This window comes from Staurois parvus, unplaced genomic scaffold, assembly GCF_062004578.1.
Source record: "Staurois parvus isolate SC_StPar_1 unplaced genomic scaffold, SC_StPar_1.0 ptg000133l, whole genome shotgun sequence".
Lineage (NCBI taxonomy): Eukaryota > Metazoa > Chordata > Amphibia > Anura > Ranidae > Staurois > Staurois parvus.
The window spans coordinates 13,398,589-13,424,847 of NW_028317929.1; the positions used below are offsets into that span (position 1 = coordinate 13,398,589).

At 40.7% G+C, this 26,259-nt stretch overlaps 1 protein-coding gene across 3 annotated transcripts in view; it reads left to right on the plus strand.

Annotated features, from left to right (window-relative positions):
* FGF1 (fibroblast growth factor 1) overlaps nt 1–26,259 on the plus strand; it is a 136,913-nt gene that overhangs the window by 51,743 nt on the left and 58,911 nt on the right. The window lies entirely within an intron of this gene.

Sequence of the window (26,259 nt, forward strand, 5' to 3'; positions counted from 1 at the left end):
GATAGAGCTTTCGTTTGATGGTATTTAATCACCTCTGGGTTTTTTATTTTTTGCTAAACAAAACAAAAACAACTGAAAATTTTGAGAAAAAAAAATTTTTTTCTTAGTTTTTGTTATAAAGTTTTGTAAATAAGTGATTTTTCTCCTTCACTGATGTGCGCTAATGTGCAGTGATGGGCACTGATAGGCTGCACTGATGGGCACTGATAGGTGGCACTGATGGACACTGATGAGGAGGCACTGGTAGGTGGCATTGATAGACATTGACAAGCATCATTGATGGGCACTGAAAAGCAGCACTCATATATGGCACTGATAGGTGGCACTGATAGGCGGCACTGACTGGCAATGATAGGCGGCACTGACGTACACTGATAGGTGGCACTGATTGGCATTGATAGGTGGCACTGATAGGTGACACTGAAAGGCAGCTCAGATGGGCAGTGATATGTGGCATTGATGTGCACTGGTAGGCACTGATATGTGGCATTGATGAGGCACTGATGGGCACTGGCAGGTGGCATTGATGGGCGATGACAGCTGGCATTGATGGGCACTGACAGGTGGCACTGCTGGGGCTACACTGATCATCAGGGCACACTGACCATCAGTGCCCTGACAATCAGTTTAGATGTCCCCTCCGAGCAATGCCGATTACCAGCTCTCCTCTCCTCACGAGCTGACAGTGTGACAGCTCGTGAGGAGAGAAATGCCGATAATCTGCATTTCCTTTTTTACATGTGATCAGCTGTGATTGGACAGGGGGGATCAGCAGAGGTGGAAAAGGGTATACATATGCCTTGTGTACTTTGATTATGTTTTTTGACGTATGTAGCATGCCCATGACAGCTCAGCTACTGTGCTGTGTGATGAGTGTACTCTCAGCACAGTAAAGCCATTCCCCACAGACACACAAACACACACATATATTGCTCAAAAAAATTACAGGAACACTTTGAAAACACATCGAATCTCCATAGGGAAAATATTGTGCATGATATCTATATTGATATGGACTGGGTAATGTTTTAGGAACGTAAGGATGCCCCATTGTTGGATGGAAATGAAAATTATCAACCTACAGTGGACTGAATGCAAAGACAACCCAAAGCGGCGTCGGATGGACCAAAACATGATATCCCAGAGGTGTTCAATTGGCTTTTGGTCAGGCGAGTATGGGGGCCATTCAGTGGTAATTCATCCTCCAGAAACTGCCTGCATACTCTCGCCACATTAGGCCGGGCATTGTCATTCACCAGGAAGAACCCAGGACCCACTGCACCAGCATAGGGTCCGACCAGCATAGGGTCCAAGGATTTCATCCTGATACCTAATGGCAGTCAGGGTGCCATTCTCTAGCCTTTAGAGGTCTGTGTGTCCCTCCATGGATATGTCTCCCCAGACCATCACTGACCCACCACCAAAACGGTCATGCTGAACGATATTACAGGCAGCATAACTTTCTCCATGGCTTCTCCAGACCCTTTCAAGTCTGACACGTGCTCAGGGTGAACTTGCTCTCATCTGTGAAAAGCACAGGGCGCCAGTTGCAGACCTGCCAATTCTGGAGTTCAATGGCAAATGCCAATCAAGCTCTACGGTACCAGACAGTGAGCACAGGGTCCACTAGAGTATGTCAGGCCCTCAGGCCACCCTCATGAAGTCTGTTTCTGTTATTTGGTCAAAGACATTCACAACAGTGGCCTGCTGGAGCTCACTTTGTAGGGCTCTGGCAGTGCTCATCATGTTACTCCTTGCACAAAGGAGCAGATACTGGTCCTGCTGATGGGTTAAGGCCATTCTAAGGCCCTTTCTAGCTCTCTTAGAGTAACTGCCTGTCTCCTGGAATCTCCTCCATGCTCTTGGCAATGGCACATATTGATGTGCCATCCTGGAGGACTTGGACTGCCTGTGCAACCTCTGTAGGGTCCAGGTATCGCCTCATGCTACCAGTAGTGACACTGACACTAGACAAATGCAAAACTAGTGAAAAACAGTCAGAAAAGATGAGTAGGGAAAAAAATGTCACTGGCCTCCACCTTATTGTTGTCCATCTAGCGCACCTGTTGTTAATTTCATTAACACCAAAGCAACTGAAGCTGATTAACAACCCCCTCTGCTACTTAAATGACCAGATCAATATCCCAGGAGTTTAATTGACTTGATGCTATACTCTGATTAACCTCCCTGGCGGTATTCCCGAGTGTAGCTCGGGGTAAAGTTTCAGCACCACAAGCGGTAACCCCGAGCTACACTCGGGAATACCTTGCAGCGTTGCTCCTCGATCTCTTCTACACTTACCTTGTCCTTCGCTCCCATGATGTCCCTCCTGCAGCGTCCCCTGCAATGTCCTCCGGCCGATGCCGGCATCTGTCTTCTGGGTTCCGTTCCGTGCGACGTCAGGATGTACGGGGGACGGAATTGGTGGGAAATTTGAAAGTTGTAAAAGTAACATTCACTAAAATCACATAGTAAAACATTACTATACCAAACCATTTCACATACATTTTGTCCCTAGTGCTTTGTCCTGTGCCCTGCCTGCATTTTTACTGTTCTTTCTGCCTGGAAACTGAAAAATGTCCATGGCATCCAAAAAGCATCCCTTTTGGTCAAAAGCGGTTTTAGACCAGCTAGAGAACAGCGATAGTAAATTAGAACCACTTGCAGAATTGAGTGATAATGATTCGTGGGGAAATTCGTCATCAGACACTGAAAACGATTTTGCGACTAAGTTCAGTGATGTGCGAACTTGGCGCTATATTTCAAATTTCTGTGTTTTTGGTTTGATTATATTATTTAATTAAATTTATTATTATATTATTATTTTTTATGATTATTTATAAAATTATAATTTATGATTTCCTGTTTCAAATTTTAACATACCCGGGATGTTTACTAGACTCTTGTTCGGACGGATTTCAGTGAGTTATTCCTAAAAATTACAGGCCTACAATTAAAAAAATACATATTTCCATGCAAAAAAATGTACCGCTTTGAGCACAGAAATATGGACATAATCAGACCGCTAGGGAGGCTACAAAGTGTTCCTTTAATTTTTTTGAGCAGTTGATACGTGTGTGTGTGTATATGTATGTATGCATATGTATGTGTGTATATGTATGTATGTATATATATATATATATATATATATATATATATATATATATATATACCTTAAAAATGGACTGGACAAAATTATTGGCACCCTCAATTTAATATTTGGTAGCACACCCCTGAAATAACTGAAATCAATCGCTTCTTGTAACCATCAATTTCTTACACTTCTCCACTGGACCACTCTTTCGCCAACTGCTCCAGGTCTCTCAGATTGGAAGGCTTCCTTTTCCCAACTGCTATTTTGAGATCTCTCCACAGGTGCCCATGGGATTGAGATCTGGACTCATTGCTGGCCAGTTCCGTACTGTCCAGCGCTTTATCTTAAACCATTTCTGGGTGCTTTTTGACATGTACTTTGGGTCATTATCCTGCTGTAAGATCCATGACCTCTGACAGAGACCTAAATTTCTGACACTGGGCCCCTAGGGCCCCTACATTACACCCCAGAGTTCTTTTGGTAGTCCTCACATTTCATAATGCCATGCACACGGTCAAGACATCAAGTGCCTGAAGCAGCAAAGCAACCCCAAAACATCAGTGAACCTCCACCATGTTTGACTGTAGGGACTGTATTCTTTTCTTTAAAGGCCTCATTTCTTTTTCTGAAAACAGTAGAATGATGGGCTTTGCCAAAAAGCTGTCATTTTGTTTCACATGCAGACAGCACATTGTCCCAAAAGGATTTTGGCTTCCTTGGGTAAGTTTTGGCAAACTCCATTCTGGCTTTTGTATATTTCTGTCAGCTCTGGGGTCCTCCTGGGTCTCCTACCATAACATCCCTTTTTATTCAGATTGCAATGTATAAAGCGAGCTGACACAGTTGTAGCCTGTGCCTGAAGGTCAGCTTGAATTTGTCGAGAAGTTGATCGAAGTTCTTTATCCGCCATTCAAACAATCCTTCATTGCAATCTTTGATCAAGTTTTTCTCTTTCGTCCACGTTCAGGGAGATTAGCTACAGTGGCATGGGCTGTAAACTTCTTGACAATGTTGCGCACAGTGAACACAGGAACACCTAAGATCTGTTAATTGATACAGGTGAGTTTAATTACAAATTACAGGAGCATCACAAACCTGGAATGCAGTTATTTCTTACAATTTTGAGCAGGTGCTAATAATTTTGTCCAGTCCATTTTTGGGGTTTTGCAAAATGGTGCTTTATCTGACAGAAATGCAGGGGAACCAATATTTTTAGCCGCAAGCATATATTTATAATGTGCACACTACCACATGCATTTTATGGTGTGAACAAGCCCTTAAGCTGGCCATAAATAGGTTGAAATTCAGCTGGTTCAGCAGGCACCTGCTGAATTTCAATCCATCTGTGACTGGTCTTGTTTGAGAACAGTCGATTAGAGATGGGCATAATGGAAAAATTACATTTGTTTTGTTAAAAGTTAATAATTCAGTTTCGTCATATGTTTATGTTAGAATGATTCGTTTTTGGAATTAATTTAATATATTTTTTGATATATTCCTTATTTTCAAATCAATCTGTAATTTGTAATTTAAATTTCAGAAGATGGCGATATTCATTCTAATTTATTCTATTCTATTTTTTTTCATTCTATTCTAATTTTCTGTTCTGTTATTTTATTCTCTGTTCTTATCAGTCTATTTTTTCTTTTCTAGTCTATTCTACTCTCTTATATTCTATTCTATTCTATTTTATTCTATTCTTTGATTTTCTATTCTGTTTTATTCTATTTTATTCTATTCTAATCTTTTTATTTTCTATTCTATAAAGTAGCCCAAGTAGGAATCATCATCTTATTTTTCTTTTATACTTTACTGTATTTATTTCGATAGGTTTCCATTTTCGAAATCAAGTTCATATATCAATTTGAATTAGAATTCATTTTCAAATTCAGATAATTCATTTCATATAATCTATTTGGGATTTGTTGAAATCTGTTATTATTGGGATTCATAAATTCTGAAACGAATTGCACATGTCTACAGTCGATCTCTGATAATCTGCTCATGAACAGGTTTGCTGGAAGATTTTAGTTCGATCAATACTACAGCCAAAAGCCTACAGCACTGATCAGTGTATTCTGATATTGGAGGAGTCAAGCTGACTCCTCCAGTGTCAGACTACAGTGATACAGCGGGGAAGATTCCCCTATCCACACAATTTAATTCAGTTTTTATTTTTTTTCGCTCAGCCCACTTTTAAAAGGGGAATAGGGAGATGGAAACCTCTGCATGTTACTGCAAGGAAAGAGTCAGTCAAATAGGTAAGTTTTAAAATGTAGAAATCCTTTCTAAACTGTCATGACAATTTTGTATAATCTTGCATTTCAATAGCAATTTATGCAAAATAATATATACTGTATACATATAAATATATAGTATATATACAGTTGTTTGGGCAATAGGGATAGAAATGTAGGACTGTAAGATTTTTCAAAGTCCAGTGTCCCCAAATGTTCTATGACCCTCTTCCTCTGCCACTACTAATTTAAGTGTGACCTGTGGTAGATGAATTTGGAGCAGAATTGACATGCCAGAGAAGTATTTACCAGCTGTATGGACGGCATAGCTAATGAGTAGCATATACTTTCCTATTTTACTTTACTATATTTTCATATTTCGTATTTTACTATACATATACTTTCACCTTCTTTAGTTAAGAGACACTATAAAAGTGATTTTCCTTTACAGAAATAACTATTTTTTAAACTATTTATTTGGCTATATTCTTTACACACAGTTCTTAGCAAAATGTTCTTCTTAAAGAATTGTTGTTCCAGGTTCTGTAGCCAGCAGTTTTTCACCTGTTGGAAAGAATTCAGAAAGAATTATGGGAACTGCTTGTAAGAGGATAATGCACCTTCCTGTGACCAGTACTTACATACAATTCCTGCCACACTGCTGGTGACTTATTATAGCTATTTATCAACAACCATTACAGGAAAACTCCTAGTAGGACCAAAGCCACAACATTTTTATTGTTTAATAATATAAAATTTTATGAGATTGAAGTGGTGTATTTTGGTTTTGTGCTGCCTTGGGCAACACAAAAAGAATCTGCCAACTCTCACCCCCCTGACTCCTGCCTCCGCTACCCACCAACCCCCCCACCTGCAACCTCCCCGCTTCACACCACGGCCCCCCCCCCCCCCAGAGAAGGAGACACTCATCATCACAGCTCTCCAGAATCCTGACTCCCTTCCTGGAGTTCACGGTCAATCCCCCCCCCACCCCCGGTTCTCCTCACATCATTCATCCACCTGTCGCCCATCCCCAGGGCCCCTCAGAGCCTCTTCAGCGTGACACAGGGCAACCGGTATCCCTTCTTCCGGGGGGCAGTGCCAACCCCCTGAAAGATGACGCCCAAGAAAAATGCCTTGTTTGCCTTGCGGCAAATACGCCCCTGCCTGTACTGAATACGAAGTTTGTTATCAGTGGACTCGCACAGTTCTGAAATCCACAGCATGTTGATATGTGGGAATAGGAAACCCGCAGGTGTTGACAGATGCTTGGACCTGTTGTAAGCCTGTGATGGAAAAGTATACCAAAAGCTCAACTACAGAAAAACTACTGATAAGGGCAGGAATAAAAGCCCTAGGAAAAGTTCCAATCCTCCCTGAAATGACGCTTTAATGGTAAACAGGGTATTTAGGATATTGGCTACCTGTAACATATGAACCTATAGCAACCGAACATAAACCATCTTTACTTACTGTAAATTGAAATGTGATTGGCTGCCATTGTTGCTGCTCTTTGCCCCACTGCTCTGTGCATTGCATTTATAGAATAAACCAGTGTATCCCGCACTTTACAGCACCAGCTCATATGAGGAAACCTAGGCAGGAGCCCAGAGTCTGGTGCATCTTCAGCGGATCCATCTCCAACCTTCATGCTCTTGCAGTAAACAAGGGGAAAGCACAAATATTCAAAGCTATGCACCTGCCTATAAGTTACAAGGGAGGATGCCATTGTACAGAGAGTGCAAGTAAAGTGACCTCTCTGTTCTATTGCAGTCCTTATCAATTTCATCAGAAAAGATTGGAATGGGGGATCAAAGCCTTGTTAGAGTCCCAAAAACCTTGCTTAGGGCCCCATACTTCCTTAAAGCCATCACTGCCTAGTAAGCCTAACACTTGCTGTCTGTTATAGGGTTCTTTATATCCAATTTAAGAAGGCATCTTAAAATGCCATCTTAAAACTTTGTAAATCGCACTGTGCACAGATTAAGCCCTGCTTAAGTAAGCCTGTAATCACTTTGTCATTTTCAACAAAATAATGTCTCAAGAGTGAAAAAAGTCAAGCAGTTTGCCGCCAGCAATTGTGTTGCAGTACATTGCATGCCTGTCTGGCCTCCGATGGGTTATCCGGGGATTAAAATAGTTCCTCAGTAAAACCTCTACTGGCTGTTCAGTGCGTCCCCGGGGAAGATGAAATGGAATGACTCCAGAGGCAGGAAGCAGAATATAATATTGTTCTGTCCAACTGTTGACACTGAGCCCCAAACACAACAAGTGCCAGAGCAGGATAATGGTGACTTGAATGACATATTATTCTACTCTCTACTTCCTTTTTTATTCGGTTTTGTTCTCGGTGGAAAGGAAAAACCACAGCACAGATTCCAAAAGAAAGGAATCTACTGCTTTCACTGAATCTGAACTTTTCACAGAGAAAAGAGCCAATGTTAGCCTTAACAAAGACATTCTTTCTCAAGGTTTTTCAGGAGCTAAAACCTTCAGATATCATGTCCTAGCATAATTGCTGTCTGTTCTAGCCATTCTTTTCTGGTTTGGAGCAGGAAAGGTTAAATGTTTGGGCTGTTTTCTAATATAGAGGTTAGTCTGAAATTGTAAAGAAATGCACTTGTTGAATTCGCAGAATTAAACCAGACCTAGACCCGGCAACCTTATACTTCATACAGCATGAGGCTAGCCAGTTTTGAATGGTATAACACGTACAGTAGGCATTCTGCAACTGCTTCTTTGCCCAGATCCACTTTGCCATCCATTCCAGGTGTCAGGTAGCCCTAATACTAGTGAAGGTGCATTTCAGAACTGTCTATTTCTAGACCCTACTCTCTACTAACACTATCAATTTAATCCAGTGAGGCAGGGGTGGACGGCTTAGACCTCTGATAATATCCAAATTTTGATGGGTTCCTAGGAGACTAGAACATATGTGGAAGTGCTTTACTGCTGCCTGCAATCAGGAATTATATGCTAAATTGCAATTGCTTTGGCATGTTAAGCCATGCTATGAAATTGCCATTAGAAATCCAGACTTTAGATTTTAAAGTCAATTTAGTGACTAAAATGTAATATAAGTTTTAAAAGGTAATGTGATTTCAAAAGTCATTTTCAACATTATCTGGTGATTTAGGCATTAAGATCCATGTTCAAGCTTTTCTGGTATAGATTGACAACACTCAGTCTATGTCTCACAGTGGTACTCCTGTATTGTCATCCCAGCATTCAGGCTTACAGTGGAGACCTCAAGTAATTTCAACACGCATTACACATTTACATAAGCCAAAACAAGTACATTATTTAAAACAAAGTAACATGGTGATTGTTTTGTACACCTGACTTTAACAAACTAAATGTTATTAAGTTAGGGTTTTTCATGTACTGTGTATATATAGGTCATCTTTAAAGTGATTATAAACCTAAACCACCAGCCTGTCCTGCTGGGAAAGGCAATTACAGGAAGAGCTGCTGTCAATCACTCTGACCCAGTGTTTAGCAACCTTTTTTTCAGGCAAGGCACCCTTTAAAATTATGTACAACCTCAAGACACCCTTTAAAATTATGGACCGCCTTGAGGCACCCCATTATAAAATGTAAAAAAATGATTCTAATAGTTTTACATAATGCATCAACATCTACACACATAGGACATCCAACGTTTAGAGGGGATTTACTCTTCCAAATCAAATACACTTTTGCACACTGGAATTATCTAATATTCCAGTGTTTCACTTCTCCAGATTTTCTCCATCACTCAGCTAAAGTGACCCCAGCGCTGATGGAGAGAGGCAGGGGAGGGACAAACAAGGATGTGGTGCAGGTGCCCACTGTCCTCCTTATCAACTGAGGATGTCATTGGTTTTTGGGATGCCGGCGGCTATAAGGTTGTAATGGTACAAAATAAAAACCTGTGTCTTTTTGTGTAACTAAAAGGCAGTCTTGATTCACCTCTGGCTTATATACAATTTTTGGGTAATTTTTAGGCATTTTGATAAAGCACCCCTGAAGAGACCTCAAGGCACCCCAGGGTGTCAGGGCACCCTGGTTCAAAAAGGATGCTCTTACCTGCCCCATAAAGCTCCCAGATGCCTAAATCTCGAGCAGCACCACCTACTGGGGTGGGTAAGAGTGCTTGATTGATAGAGGCTCTTTCTGCCATTCACAGCCCCACTGTCCAGGCTGTTCAAGTGCACATGAGGTGGCAAAACTACAGGGGTTTATGACCATGCAGATTGTTGCAACCAGCCATGACAGGTCACTGACAGGAACAGCAGCTATTTTTTCCAAAATTAATTTAATAAAACAATATTTAGAAATATATTACTGACACTATAATGGCTTTATTTAGGTTTAAAGTGGTTGTAAAGGCTGAAGGTTTTTTACCTTCACGCATTCTATCCATGAAGGTAAAAAACCTTCTCTGTGCAGCATCCCCCCCTCCAATATTCACCTAAGCCCCCTCTCAATCCATCGATGTGCACTGGAGTTTCAGCTATCCTGAGACTCTCTCTCTCTCCTCATTGGCTGAGACAGCAGCAGTAGCCATTGGCTCCCACTGCTGTCAATCACAGCCAGTGAGCCAATGAGAAGAGGGAGGGGGCGGGGTCAAGCTGCGGGTCCATGTGTGAATGGACATACAATGGAGTGGCTAGGGAGTGCGTATGCTCGGGTGCCCCCATAGCCAGCTATTTGCTGTGGAGGCTCCCGAAAGGAGGGAGGGACCAGGAGCATCGGGGATCCAAGAAGAAGATGCGGGCTGCCTTGTGCAAACCCATTGCACAAAGCAGGTAAGTATGACATATTTGTTGTTTTTTTTTTTTAATATTTAAGCATTTAGAATCACTTTAATGACATTTTAGGTGAAATCTATTTCAGATTGTTTTTAGATCTGTATTTTCAATACAAATTAATGTGTTAACTATATTACCATGATTGCTGTACACAAAGGTAATGGGAGAGACCCAATAAATTGTCAAGTGGTTCAATGCTCCAGTATCTACCACAACTGAAATATTAGAAACCATCTTCAGAATGCTATCCTATTGGATAGAGACTATCTGGGATAGTCACATGAAGTCATGATAGCCACACAAAGAACACATCTACAAGTAGTTCCTCTGGATCTTTAAAAAGCCCTACTAGGATTATTGATTACCAGAAATAAAAAAATTAAAAAATGTCAATATTTACTCTCAAGGCTGATATTTGCTATCTAAAAAGTGTCAAAAATATGTAGTGAGCGCAAAGAAAAAGAACTAGTGAATGAGCAGCCTCTTAATTCTGGTGAGTGCATAGTGCTGGAGGATTGTCACAGATGCACTCTTCACAGATGTCACTGGTCATGGTTGATCTCTACACCATTGGACACTGCACTTTTTGGACTTTATTTGTGAATTAAGTTAATCTTATATACAGTTGTGTTCAAAATAATAGCAGTGTGTTGAAAAAAGTGAATAAAGCTCAAAATCCTTCTAGTAGCTTTTATTTCCATACACACAAATGCATTGGGAACACTACACATTCTATTCCAAATCAAAACATGAAGAAAAATATATCAAATTTGTGTTGTTCCTCTAAAAAAATTGAAGAAAAGAAAGTGAATATTACACTGTTCAAAAAAATAGCAGTGTTTGTATTCTTCTTTACAAACTTAAACATTCACAATATAAACTGAAAAATGTTTGAAGATTTTGCTTTCCTTTGAATCACTTAATTAATATTTAGTTGTATAAGCACTGTTTCTGAGAACTGCTGTACATCTGTGTTGCATGGAGTCAACCAACTTCTGGCACCTGTGAACAGGTATTCCAGCCCAGGATGATTGGACTACATTCCACAGTTCTTCTCTATTTCTTGGTTTTGCCTCAGAAACTGCATTTTTGATGTCACCCCACAAGTTTTCTATTGGATTAAGATCCAGGGATTGGGCTGGCCTCTCCATAACGTCAATCTTGTTGGTCTGGAACCAAGATGTTGCACATTTGCTGGTGTGTTTGAGGTCCTTGTCTTGTTGGAACACCCATTTCAAGGGCATTTCCTCTTCAGCATAAGGCAGCATGACCTCTTCAAGTATTCTGATGTATTCAAACTGATCCATGATCCCTGGTATGCGATAAATAGACCCAACACCGTAGTATGAGAAACATCCCCATATCATGATGCTTGCGCAACCATGCTTCACTGTCTTCACAGTGTACTGTGGCTTGAATTCAGTGTTTGGGGGTCGTCTGACAAACTGTCTCTGGCTACTAGACCCAAAAAGAACAATCTTACTTTCATGAGTCCACAAAATGTTGCGCCATTTCTCTTTAGGCCAGTCAATGTGCTCTTTGGCAAATTGTAACCTCTTCGGCACATGTCTTTTTTTCAACAGTGGGACTTTGCGGGGGCTTCTTGCAGATAGGTTGGCTTCACATAGGCGTCTTCTAATTGTAACAGTACTCACAGGTAACTTTAGACCTTCTTTGATCTTCCTGGAGCTGATTGTTGGCTGAGTCCTTGCCATTTTGGCTATTTTTCTATCTATTCGAATGGTAGTTTTTCGCTTTCTTCCACGTCTTTCAGGTTTTGGTTGCCATTTTTAAACAATGTCTGAAACGACCCGTTTTCCTCAGAATTTCGGAGAGAAATGCACTGTAACCAGCATGTACAACATTTGCTGCCTTCCTTTAATAAGGGCAATAATTGACACCTGTTTTTCAAAAAATGAATGACCTCACTAATAGAACTCCACACTGCTATTATTTTGAACATGCCCCTTTCAATGAGTGATTCAATTACACAGAATCAGCAGCATGCATGTCATGACTGTTGGGTCTGTTGGATTTCTATTACTCTACTACACCTGCTAGTAAGTATTTGCCATGTAGAAATATCATTTCTACCAAAAACAGTGATTGATCTGGTTAGTGATGTCTGACTGCTATTATTTTGAACACAACTGTATATTTTTGTATAATTAGTTCCTATATAAGTTCACACAGGAATAATTTTGTGTTTTTCATATGCTTTGGACATAAGTGTTGCACTTTCTGTTTGTTTTTGATATTTGATACCTGCTTGGAACACCGTAAACTAGTAAAGTAGGGGGCTCTACCAGAAACCTCTGGCCTGGTGTGCAAACACCAACCATTTAGCTGTTTCATTGTGAGCTTAAAAAAAGTGTGATGTGTCATTGATTAGTGCTGTTCTGAAAGGACCCAGTTTACACATCCTATGCTGTCCTACTAACGGTTAGCCAACAGCTAACAAAACTGACAGAAGCAGTGTTATGTTTCATTCCAAAACTGAATTTACTTCTGTGAGACGTTCTGTAAAACTGCAATACAATCACATAAACTGAAGTTACAATATGTTTCAATGACACATCACTCACAAATGTATACAATGAATACATTTCTTGCAAACAGCTACCTGCAAATCACATTGAATACATTTAAATGAGATCTAGCTAGGGAGAAAGGAGGAGACCTTCACTGGTGTTCTTCTAGAAAATGAAATGGCTGCACTGGTTTATGGAAAATCTTTATTCTTGACAAACATGAAAATCTTCCTGTTCTTATTGAAAGGGAATAATGAATAAGCTTTATTACATTGTCCGATCCAGGGTTTATTTTCCTAACAGCAAAATCTTGCTACATACCTGTTTATTGCCGCCATGCGCGCTATAGCCAAGGCTGAGAGGAAACCATTGGTACCATTTTCAAGCGGTGAAGAACAATCTGACCACATCGATGTTAAACAAAAAATTTCCAGTAATTTACATGATTTGCATACTAAATTTTGGAAAGTTTGGAATCCTTGGTGGTTGTATGCCCTTCCCACCTTGCCCCCAACCAGCCTGGGCAACTCATAATTTTTGATTTTTACCCAGGCCTGCAAGGAACTTATATTGATCCCTCTCTTATGCCTAACCCTCCCCCTCCATTTTTTTATCTCTTTTTTTTTTTTCTTCTCTCTTTTCCACTACTGGATATCCACTTTCTGTTCTCTCCTATGCCTCCTTAATTTAAGCCCCCAGGCCTTAGGGCTTGGGTCATTTAAGCGGACTTACAGATATCATCATATGCCCATGCTGTGGATATTTTATATCTCATATTATTTAGTTGCAGTTGGCATCGCTCATGGTTTGTTCTCTGTTCTGTACCCCCTGCATGTGTGAGCAGTTGTATTATTATTCCGCATGCAACAATAAAAATTATTCTATCAGAAAGGGAATAATAAAAACAGGTGCAATTGCAGTGAACACCCAATAGATGACTCACTACTGAACACAATGACAATATACCTTATACAGAATACTCCCAGCCTGGTATAAATATATACCTACCACTACTATATATCTTTGAATTACTGTAGCATTTAAATGGGTAACTATTTATTATGGAAAAGGACTAATAAATCTGACAGGTCGGAGGTATACTTTAGTAGTCCCCTGATTTATGATTTTGACCTGTCTTTGCAAAATTTACCATCACCACTGGGAATGGTTTTCATAATGAGACCCATTGGCCATACATTGCACTTTGATTGAGGGTCTTTCAACCTACTTGAACATTTGGTTTCTCCTTTTCCACTTTCTTCTTGTTTAGAGGGATGACAAATATTCTTGCGTCTGTCATTTCCAAAAGGTGTCAGCAAGGTTCTGAACCTGCTTACACTGGCACTTTTAAAGATCTTTTAAAGTGAACTCACTAGGTGGTACTAATACTGCACAAGCTTCCAAGTCAAGAGCATTGCTGGTGTAAGAATTTCAGGTCTCTCGGGGTCTGTTGAAATGGAAACCAATGGCCTAGCATTTATTATGGCTGCAACTTCTGCCAACAGTGTAGTAAGGACTTCATGCGACAATCGAGTGTTTTTGTTTTGCATCAACATTGAGTCTAGAATACGTCTAGCTATACTAATCATTCTCTCCCACACTTTTCCCATATGGGCTGAGTGGGGGGCATTGAAGATCCAAGTGCATCTCTGACCAAGAAGGTAATTCTGGATCTCAGGATCTTCAGAGTCAATTTGGAGTTCCTTGCAGGCTCCTATGAAGTTTGTTCCTTTGTTGGATCAGAATTGTTTGACTAGTCCATGGAGGGACAGGATGTTTCTCAAGGCATTAATAAAGCTTGAAGATGACATTGATTCAAATACTTCCAAATTAATTGCTCTAGTACTTAAACAAGTGAAAATCACAGCCCATCTTTTACTCGCAGTGTGCCCTAGAATGACAGAATGTTACATTCCAAGGCCGGAATACATCAATAACTGAGATATGAGAATGGAGGGGCTACAGTACGTTCATCTGGTGGGAGATCTGACATATGTTCCTGTACCCTTCCTCTAAACTCCTGCAAATAATACACTTATGGACAACACTAGAAATTCGTTTTTTAGCTCCAATGATCCATAAGCCTGCTGAACGTAGTGCATCTTCTGTAAATTAATGGCCTTGATGTGATACCTCCTCATGGTAGTATCTGACTAAAAGAGTAGCTGTGTGATGGTTGGCTGGAATTACAGGAGGGTGTTTCTCATTCTCGGCCATGTCTGTATTATACAAATTCCCTCCTACTCTGATTAGTCCATCTTTATCGATTATTGGATTCAAACATTTGATTGGGCTTTGATCTGTGATTTTTTTTCCTTCCTTCAAAAAAGACTTTATCTCTTCCAAATACATCTCTTGTTGGACACATTTGATAATGACAGTTTCTGCTTGCAAGAATTCTGATGGATGGCATCATTTTTGCAACAATGCCTGTGACGATCCCATGATCGCTGCCACCAATATGTGATGAACGCGGCGTCAGACCCTAGCCCTTCTCACCAAACTCGTGACCGAAGGAGTAGCCAATCTAAAACCGCGATGTCACGTGCGTAACAATGCCACACCCAGCTGCACCCTGCACAACGATTTTCCAGCTAATTGGACCACAATCCATGTACTGGCAGCCTGAATGCGATTGTTACTGGGTCAGGTTAATTACGCAATCAACCCTTCACACTGCCACCACCTCCTTTTTGTACAGAGAAAGAGGAAACTCTGCGATATCAGCTATAACACTATAATGGTTGAGATAATCGTCTGTATAACAAGGAAAGATTTATTACTAAAAGGTCAAAAGGGTGCAATAAAAATATTTACAGAAAAAAAATGTAACCAATATATATAAAAAATATACAGAGAGCAACAGCACAGCAAAGAGATAACAGAAAGAAGTTAGAGGGTTAAAGTACTTGCCAAAGTCCTGGGTTAGCAGATCAAGTTTCAGAGCGAAAGGGCGGTCTCCCAAGTTGGTTCTGATATTAAACGGGAGAATTCTTCAACTTAACTCTCTTAGGCCTTACAGCCTATTTTGTAGTTCCCTAGCAGGGGGTGTCTCTGAAGTCAAGGACCAATGCCCCGTTTAGGGAGGGGTCATCTGGGCGTAGCCCTAAACTAGAGCCAAAATCTCTTATAGTTCTTATTTTGGCTCATAACTTTCCCTGTGCACAAGTGAGTCTGCCCGCGGGTAGATTATTATGCAGACACATATGAGGAATGATTAGATATGCAATATGAAATTATACACTGAATGGTTCACGAGATCTACTTTTCTGCTCTCCTATGTATTCCAGCCAAGGAGAGTGACCTATCAAACTGTTTGTCTCCTCGTGGCCAATTTGAAGATATGCCTTTTTTTATGTAAGTCTCTCATATTCCAAGATATGAGACATAGGGGAAAAATGGATTTTAAAAGTGTTACCTGGTTCTGTCACATACACTGAGTTAGGTTTATTAGCGCAGTTATGTGTGCTTCCTTGGAATGTCTTTGAACTCCTGGGAAGGCTTGCGTTATCTTTTATGAGGTGTTATATTGCCCAGCTCTCATAGACAACCAGGCACTTCGCTCAGAGAGGTGTATAACTCTGGGCTCCCTGCTGGGCTCTGGCCTGTGACACTTTTTAACACACAAGCCATATGTCAATGTGTATGAACAGAGAGGAAGGGGGGAGAATGAGGGGACAAAATGGAGATTTCTTAATAAAATGGAGGTCTGCGTCTTTCACTGTGTGTACGCTTGTTACAATGCCAATCTTTACATAAAACTTTTTTGTGATTGCTGCTGAAAAAGGATATTTTGATGTGAATAAGTGTTGCTATACCTCCCACTAAAGACTTGAAAATCTGAAAAATCTATGTGAGCCTAACTTGTGTTCATGTACTTTGGTTGCCAAAACTGTCACTGAAGGTCTGATCTCACTGTCAAAATTTGGTTCAATAAGGTCAAATACTGTGGCTTTCTGTGGCTTGGTCGTATCTGCATGATGCAAGAAATCTGGGCCTGAGAACCAGTTGGTATGTTTTAGGTGAGCTGCTTGAATGAGTCTGGTACCGTGATCTGCTGAGTTCTGACTAGTGGAAATGTAATGCCACTGATCTGGATTAGTGAAAATTTTTAATGCGTATTATCCTGTTTGAGACATACACATAAAATCTTCTGGAGATATTGTGACTATAACTGAACACAATTTTGATGTCGGTGTAGTATTTAACTGCATCTGTCTCAAAGTCAATTTCTTCAAGAATCAGTTCTGCTATCTCAACTGACAAAATGGCTGCACATAACTCTAAACATGGCACTTTGTGGGCTGGTCTTGGAACTAGTTTAGATAATAAAGCCTACATGACATTGACTATTACTGTCTATGACCTTGAGATACGATACAACTGCTATCGCCACAGTAGAAGCATCAGAAAAGACACATACTTCTCTTTGCACTGTAGATGTTAGCAACACTGGCACATAGGGTCTGGGAATACTGAGATCTTCAAGATGAATCAAGTCTTCTGCCCATGTTCTCCATTGAGTTTCTCTTGGGGAGTCCCAGTCACATTGATCTATTGAGAGCTCTCTAACTAAGGCTTTGCCTTGTCTAGTGATTGGGACTGCAAACCAAAGTGGGTCGTAAAGACTATTTACTGTGGCTAGGATACCTCTCCGTGTGTATGGCATCACCTCTCTGGACACTTGAAAAGTAAAACTGTCGGTTTGGAGGTTCCAACCTTCTCCTAAACTCCAGTGAAGGGACTCCTTGACCCCTTGACCCCTTGAACAAGGTCTTTTAACTATTTCGCTCTGTCATCTGCAGGAAACGCTTTTATTGGACGCCGTCTTGTGTAGCTTAAGATTAGATCCTGCAAGCGTCTCCCTAGCTCTCTGTAGGAGACTGACCGCTCTGTCATCTACGCAGAAATTTCTTAAGTTCTTCTCCATACTCGCTCGCTCCCTGCTATTTCTTACACCATAATTGGATATGGTAGGCAAAGGACTATTTCCAAAGATATGTACTTTCATGCTGAACTCTGTAATTTTTTTGTTGAGGTAATTATCTATAAACCAAAGAAACCTAAAGCAGTTACAGTGATCTTCTCTAACGAGGAAACAGTAAAACATTTGCTGCACATCAGTGGTAACTGCAACTTGCTTTTTGCTGAAATGTATAAGGACACTTAGTAGCGTATTATTCAAATCAGGGCCGCTAAGAAGTACATCATTCAATGAAATGCTGTCATACTGAGTGCTAGAATCAAAAACTACTCTGATGTACCCTGATTTTTGAGGGTGATAGACGCCAAGATTGGTAGTTACCAACCCTCTTCACCCGGTTTCAGTGGTGGGGCAGGTTCTGCTTAGTCGGGATTTTTAGCATAAAGTTAACAAAGTATAGAACAAAGAGTCTCTTCTGTGTTTGCTTCCTGTTGTTTGGCAGTCTAGGGCATGGTGAGCAAAATGGTAGGGGTGCTACCCAGTGAGTTGCTTTGTCCACAAACATTTTTTTTTCAACTGCATCAAGGAACACATGATCTTCAATGGACATAGCAGGTCTCTCATCATTTGGAGTTCTAGTGAACACATTGTCACACAAACTATTCACGCTGCGAGCTGTGGTCTCTATTTGGCGCAATGAGGGAGTGCATGGCTGTAATTCGCGAGTATTAAAGGCCTGTTTTACTCGCATATAGCTGGTGCATGGGCTGAATAGAGAAAGACTCCCATTAGGCAGCACGTTTGTCCCAAATGACTTTACATCTGCTGGTTTGTGAGCCCCACTTAATAGGATGATGAAGAACGGCATCACTGCAGTTCTGGCATGGGAATGCCGACCGGAAGTGAAGGAACCAGTGTGGAATGCATCTGCGGGCGGAAGTGATGTCACTGGACCAGGACCAGTGTTGTGCAGGCAGGCTACGAGCTCTCTGGCTCCTTCTCCAGTAATGTCACTTCCACCCACAGATGCATTCCACGCTGGTTCCTTCACTTCCGATCGGTGTTCCCATGCCGGGACTGTGGTGACACCATTCCTCACCATCCATGGAAGCGAGACTCCATCCCTGGACTTTTGGGCTGCACTGTACCTGTGCAGTATTGATGACAAGCGATCACTTTTCTACTGTCTTGTGAGTGTTGCTTACCTTTGCTGAATAAAGCATACACTAATACTACACTCGGTGGCGCCTCCCTTGTTCTCCTCTTTGTCTTTCCACACAGAGCCTGCATACTCTGAGGAACGGCTGCCACAGTGGATGAGGATATCCTCCTCCACACATATGGATTTATGAACTGCACCCTGAGCAAATGCCTTCCATTTTAGTGTCCATTAGTTTATGTCCCATCACTTGTAGTTCCACTTGTTGCGCCTCTGCCCACCCTGTTTATGAGGCCCACTTAAGAATACTTCTCCAGCTATGACCCAACCTAAATCTAAACATTGTGTATAATGTGTGTATAAGGGACTAGGGGCTAGCCTTCTACCCACTGATTATTTCCCATGGAGAGTGCAGATCATTCTCTAATGATAGATAACAACATGATGAAGGCTGAGAGCGAGGTTTGGATTAATTCTCTGAGTAAAGACAATACAGGGCCCATGTGGAGTGGATGGAAAGGTGTAATATTAATCTTATACAGGTTAATGGTCAGAGGAAATATGGTGCCTTCCTGCAGACTGGGTTGGAGAAGCTCCTCCACTTGGGACAGACATATATATCAACAATCTCCCTCAAGAAATCTATGAAGATAGAAGAATTCCACTTTTCACACTGTTGGAATATTGTACGAGTCTTGTCTTATGATGGACAGATTATACAAGTGAAAGCAAACACCTGAAAGACCGCATTTGTAAGGTACATTGTGTATTCAGGGTGGAGGTGCCGGGCTGTCTGGGGTGGGCTTGTATGGGTGCCTGGCTGTTGATTAGCTCACTGTTACATGTTAGTTGCTAGCTGTTGTTTAGCTTACTGTTAATTATATCACTGTTAGCTGTTGGCTGTACTGTTTACCGTTTGCACTGTTTAGAATAATGTGATCAAGCTCTTACCTAGTCAGTGTGGGATATTTATCCCAATGTGTGATATTTATTTTATTGTTCATGTGGGGACTGCCCCTATTTCTGAAGTGTATAAAAACCTGTATTTCTGTTCAATAAACAGTTCCAGTTTTGCACCTAAGCTAGTGTTGCCTAGTCTTGGGTGCGATGCCCAGCTATAATACCTTGGTCCTGAGTTCCAGTGGCGAGGAAGCAGTTCTCTGACGGAATCACCCAATCGTGGTGACAGGTGGTCCGTCACAAACATGAACTGTCTGGGTCCATGGACCTCCTTTCAGAGCTTTTAAGATGTGAAGCTGCAACAGTGGATGACACGTCTGTCTTTCCGACTGACACTGATGGTCTGTTGCCATGCTTTGCTTCTATCTTCTCTGTGTTTGCTGGCATCTGGTTACTGCATGTTGGGAATATGAAGCTTGGGTCATTTCTAGTCTTTTCTTATTTGATGATAAACTTTGTGAAGAAACTGAATGGTGGGAAGGAGACCTGATAATATTCCTTGTACTTTGAGCCTTGAGAAACTCGCTTATCTTGCATACTGTATGGGAGCTTTTCAACTATTGGTTTAATCCCACGTGCTGTGTTTAGGTATCCCTGTCCTGATAAGTGGCCTTCAGTGTTGGCTGCATTGACCTCCAACAAGATGTCACCAAGTTCTCTTAACTCTAGGTTGTTTTTGTTAGAGATTTTAGGGAAGTCTTCCATTTTCTTCAATACAGCCTTTTAAACAGCTTCAGGGCTACCACAACAGTCCTCTAATCTCTGCCATACCATTTTAATCCCAGCAGCTGGATCATGAATTTGTACAGACCTGATTCTCTTGGCCTGTTGAGATTACTCTGGTCCGAGCCACTTTGTTAGCAGATCTAGCTCCTCTCTAGGTGTAAGTTTCAGATCTCTGATGATGCTTTGGAAATATGTCTTCCATGCCCAATAGTTCTCGAGGCGATCAGCAAATGTTAGTAGCCAGGTGCTCACTAAGTCTTGCCGAATTATGTGCTTTCCTGGATCAGCTGTCCCTGGGGATCCTAATGGGCCATTTCTTAAGGAGGATACATGACAAACCACATTGCATGATGGATGCTGAGGGTTAATATCATCTTTGCTTTCTTGAACGTGTACCCTTGGTGCTGGGAAAGCTTCAGAGTTAATGTGGAAAGCGGGGGACAGTAAGGCATATCTGGAGAGGGCTGTCGGTATGTCAAGTCAGGAAACTGTGGAAATATGTTGGAGATAGACTCGACAGAAGCATACTCTGTCGTAACTTGATCTGGAGCATGGTTCTGTACATTTTCTGCAGTCCTTTGCACTGCAACATGAGTTGCTATTTCCTCAAGATCTTGGAGCAGATCCCCTTCCATACCAACAACAGTTTTGTATACCATGGCTCCTGCTTGAGCTGCTGCCCTTTTGAGTCTGAAACACGTGCATACCAGCTTCTAGCTCTGCTTTCTGCCTCAACGAGTTGGCTTCTAACTTTGCTTTCTGCCTCATCAAGTCAGCCTCTTTTTGAGCGTAAACGACCTCTGCTGAACCACGTGCTGCTTCTGCCTTTGCTCAGCAGAACTGACTGATGATCTGCTGGAATGCACTGAATATCTGGAGTCAGACATGTGAAACTTGGTCTCTGAAGTTTTTTTTTTTTTTAATTTAAATTTTTATTTGGTTATTATACAAAAAGAGGACAAAAACAAACAAACATAAACAACATTGTCACTTATACCATTATTCCTATGTAATCCATTACCCCCTATACCTCCCCATCCCCATCCTCCCCCGCCCCCTGCCCCTCACCCCCTCTCACCCCCTCCCTTCACAGACTAATTATTTTCTCTATCTGTATCAAGATCTCTTTATCTTATGAACTAAAGTAAGTCCCTTCTAGCTTCTAAACTTCCCCCCTTACTCTAATTAATTCTGTATATGTCTCCGAGCTTTTAAATTTCGTCACACTACACCATATTTTCCTGAATTTTTCCATTTTATCCTCTTCCATATAACACAGTTCCTCCATTCTCATAATACTCTCCATTCTATCTATCCAATTCCCGATTTTTGGTGCCTCAATCACCTGCCAAAACTTAGGAATCAAACCCTTTGCCGCACTGATTTAGTGGTACAATACTTTTTTAAATGTTTCCAATGCAGGCTCAAAATAATAAAATAAACATTTCCACGGGTCTCTCTGAAAATTTACCTCACATATTTCCAGTAATTCTGTATGTTCGGACAACTCCACCATACATGCGCTATTGTACCTCTTTCTCCACATCCTCTCCAGCACCACGGGGGGATTTCTACTTGCTGCTTATGGGCTACACTTGGTGTTATATATTCTTCTTTAAATTTTGAAAAGTGCATATTTTCTAACCCTTCAAACGTGCATTCTTATCTTTTATCCAACTCCCACCAATTTTAACATTCCCGTGTGGAAAAAACTCTGTTCCTGCGAGTGGGATCATCAGTGAATTAAATTTCCATTCTTTCTTACTGTGTATTCTATCTTATGTGCCCAATACTATCCTAGTCAGTGCACTAATATCTTCATCCAATGTGCGAAACCTGTGAGGAATCCATATCATCTTCTCTAACTGAGATTTACTTAACACCCCTTCCATTTTTAGCCAACTTTTCCCCTATGAATTAAATGACCAATCTACTACTTGTGATAAAATTACAGCTGTGTAATAATTCTTCATGTTTGGTAATCCCAATCCTCCATTTCCCTTTGCTCTACACAACACCTCATAGCTTACCATCTTAACCAGGTTTATTCGTCTGATCCAAGAGGCACCTCTTTTTGCTAATCTTCTCAACTCATCCTTTATTACATTTATCAGGGGAATGTAATTTACCTGATATAAACTTTTTAATGAGGGAGTTAATTTTACTCCAAGATATCCTATTTCATTTTTCGTCCAGGAAAAAGGAAACACTTTTTGTAAGTTGTTCTTTTGTTACTGAGAGAATAATATTTAAAATTTCTGATTTTACAGGATTTGTCTTCAAGTTTGATATCCCCCCATACTGTTTTAATACTTTCATTAAATTGGGCAATGTTATTCTAGGATTATCGACATAGAACAACATATTGTCTGCATAAGCAGCAACTTTATGTTCTGTTTCTTCTAATTTTATTCCCATAATGTCAATGCATTTCCTAACCCTCTCCAAGAGTGAGTGGTTCCAATGGCAAAACAAACAATAGAGGAGATTGGGGACATCCCTGCCTAGTACCATTATACATTTTAAAAACCTGAGAGAAGGATCCATTAATCTTTACCACCACTGATGGGTTTTTATATAGTCCAGTTCATCATTTTAGGTCCTATTCCCAACTTTTCTAAGGTGTCGAACATAAATCCCCAATTAACCCTATCAAAGGCCTTTTCCGCATCAATCGGTAATAATAGTACCAGTGTTTTTTCTTTGTTAGCTCTTTGTACCAAGATCAAGGATCTCAAGTCATTATCCCTCCCCTCTCTTCCCCGGCAAAACCCACCTGGTCCAGATGTACCCATTCTGGCATTAGGTCCTTCAATCTTGTTGCCAGAACCTTTGCATATATTTTAATGTCAGTATTTATTAATGATATAGCTGGCACATTGTGAGCTATCCTTCCCTTCCTTTAAAATGAGTGTAATGTATGCTTGCAGAGATTCTTCCCTCATTTCTAATCCCTTTCCTATCGCATTCATATATCTACATACTTTGGGAACCAGGAGATCCTTAAACTTTTTCAAATACCTCACTGTGTACCCATCTGGTCCTGGACTTTTACATACTGTCGTACTTTTTAAGGCTAAGTTAATTTCCTCTGGGGTGATAGGGCTCTCGAGGATCTCTAATTTTTCCTGTGTTAATTGTGGCAAATCTACCTCATTTAAATATTTCTGCCTACCTATTTTCCTCTCCTCCTCTTTTTCCCTTTGATTCCCCCCCCCCCACATCATACAATTCACTATAGTACTTATAAAACCTCCTGGCAATATCTGATGTCTTATGCACAATATCTCCCTTTCCATCTTTTAATTTTTTCTATGAAGTTCCTGGATTTCTTATTCCCGAGTTTTCTCATTAAGTGTTTTCCTGGTCTGTTCCCCTATTGATATCTTTCCTTTGAAACTCTATTGAATACCCTCCTGGACTCCTTGTTACATCAGATCGTTCAACTTATCTCTTTTCAGTGTTATCTTCTGATATACTGTATATCTATTCCATTCTTTTGTTTATGTATTTATTCCAGTTTATATAGTTCTTCTATAACCTGCTTTATATGTTCTGTTATGGTAGACTGTTGCCGCAGATATATCATCGGTCTCATTTATCTCAAAAAATTGTTCAATCTCCCGTTTTAACCTCTTCTCTACTTCAGGATCCTGTAGAAGCATTTAATTCAGTTTCCATGAGAATATTTTATCTTTGCCTCCACCTATTAGTAACCTCATTGTGACGGGAGAGTGGTCCGATACTGACATAACCTCTATGTTTGATCATTTCAATATCTCCAAATGTCTATGCTCAATCATTTATATATAATCCAATCTAGAGTATGAACCATGAACATGAGAGAAGAAGGTATAGACAGTATATGTTAGCCAGTGTGTATTCTCTTCCTTGTAACTTTCCCCTGATGAATAGGTACGGACCCTCCTGGTCTTCCATTCTATCATCCAAAGAAAAGTTAACTTTTGTTGAAAACCCAATTACTACTCCGTTTTCCCCTTTTACAGGTGAATCAGCATAAAACCAAGTTTGATGATACTTTGAGTATAGTTTCATGTTTGTATTTCTGGTTAAACGGGTTTCTTGAAGAAATATTATATCTATTGAATGTTGCTGGACTTCCCTGAGTATCATGTCTTTTTTTGGGGGGAGTTTAGCCCTTTCAAATTATACAGTAGGTCATAAACTTAATCCAATTAATTTATACTATATTTTTTTTGACCTATTAACTTCCGTTCATACATTAAAAAATACAGATAGTTTTTACAGAACACCTTCTTCACCATTCCCTCCCACCCATCCCCCTCCCCGCCTGCCACCTCCCCCCCGCATATATTAAGCCTTGGAATCTAACTAGGGAAATCCCTACTAGCAATTCCTGATTTAGGCTAAAACTTGAAACATGGCTACCTTTCTTTTACCTGGACAAATGACATTCCTGATTTAAAAACAGCTATGTGCCAGGCCTCCCGTGACACCAACCTGCCCTGTCAACATTATCGCCCCCTATCACACCCCTATTTTCCCCTTTGGGTTAAGGATCATTGGGGGGGTATTGAGACCCTAGCGCAGCCTTAGTATATCCTACGTGGAGAGGGAGCAGAGAGAGACAAAGAGGAAAAAAAAAAAAAGGGACAGGAAAAACCACTCCCCCCTCTTCTCCTCTCTCCCCCCTTCCCCCCTGCACCCCTTCCTCCTAATTCCTCTTCCCAGATACCTGTTGCCACCCTCCTGGGCTCTGCCCTTCCTTATCCCTAGCTTCTTCTGACCATCCCACAATATGTACTTTCTGCAAGTCTAATTTATCACAGAAGTCATTATATTCTTCTGGGTATCTCTGCCTTGCCGATCTTCCATCTTTCCAACTGATTAAAGAGACTGGAAAACCCCAATTATATCTGACTTTTTTCTCTCTCATGTGGATTAATAGTAGTTTTAAGGATCTCCTCATTGTCAGTGTCTCTGGAGCCACATCACGAAAATTTGTATGACTGTTTCTTCATATTTTATTTCAGCGAGATCCCGCATCCCTTTCCAAATCCGTTCTTTATTTCCTAGTTCCTGGAACCTTACGATCACATCTCTGGGGCTTTCTATTGGGATTACCTTTGGGTGTCTAGCTCTGTATACTCTGTCCATTTTCAAAATGCCAGACTCCACTCTACCCATTATTGGGTTACAGATTTTTTTTATTTTCCCCAATAGATCCTCTTCTTGTCCTATTTCTTCTGGTAACTCTCTGATCCTTAAGTTGTTCCTTCTATTGCGGTTCTCTTGTTCGTCCAATTTGAGTAATAATTCTCTCTGTTCTATCCACCTCTCTTCTAATTGCTCCTCTAAGTTCTTAATTTATGTTTCATATTCCTCTGATTTTCTCTGAATTTCTTCCAATCCGACTAATATATGACCCAGATCACTGTGGAGATTCCCAATCTCCTTTTTCAGAACAGACTCTATTTTTGCAAACATTTCAACCAGATCAGTTTTTGAGAGTGGGTGAACCAAAGCCCCTTCTTGTTCCACTCCTCTTTGTTCTCCTATACTTTCTCTACTTAAGATTTCTTTTTCTTGATCTTCTTCCATCATACCAAATGATAATCTAGATTGATCTCCTCCTGAATTAGTGGGCCTTTCATGACAATTCTCTTGATTTTGCGGCTCTGGGCTTTTTTTTTCCTGTATGAGCAAATTTTTTTTATAGTGGCGGCATTCACAGATGGTTGGGGGGTTTGAGCACCTCCCCCTTTCGTCAATCTAGTTCTCATTTTTGTTTTCCTTTCCTCTTTCTCTTCTTCTCTCTCCTTCCCCCACTTAAAGCTTTATCTTTCGTTTACT